We start from the raw sequence: 263 nt of genomic DNA on the forward strand, positions 1-263 counted from the left end.
GGTGCCCACTGTTGGATGGGATTTGGGTCTTGCTCCCCGGCAGGAGCAACCTGGGGCTGTCAGTATGCTCTGGTAAACTGGACCTGAAGTGTCACCCAATAAAATGGGAAGTGTCTGCACTCAAGGCACTGAGCTTGTGGGATCTAAGCCCATCTGGAGAAACCAGGTGGGGTGGGGAGGGAACCACTGCTTCCAGCCTGCTGGGCTCCTGCATGAGGCTTGGCGAGCTTGGCACGGCACGCTGCGTTCCCCTTGCTGAGGCA

At 58.9% G+C, this 263-nt stretch overlaps 1 protein-coding gene across 1 annotated transcript in view; it reads left to right on the plus strand.

Annotated features, from left to right (window-relative positions):
- The window catches only part of PVRL1 (poliovirus receptor-related 1 (herpesvirus entry mediator C)), a 64,755-nt gene that overhangs the window by 63,785 nt on the left and 707 nt on the right, over positions 1-263 (plus strand). The window lies entirely within an intron of this gene.

This window comes from Haliaeetus leucocephalus, unplaced genomic scaffold (assembly GCF_000737465.1).
Source record: "Haliaeetus leucocephalus isolate CR32 unplaced genomic scaffold, Haliaeetus_leucocephalus-4.0 Scaffold773, whole genome shotgun sequence".
Taxonomy (NCBI): Eukaryota; Metazoa; Chordata; class Aves; order Accipitriformes; family Accipitridae; genus Haliaeetus; species Haliaeetus leucocephalus.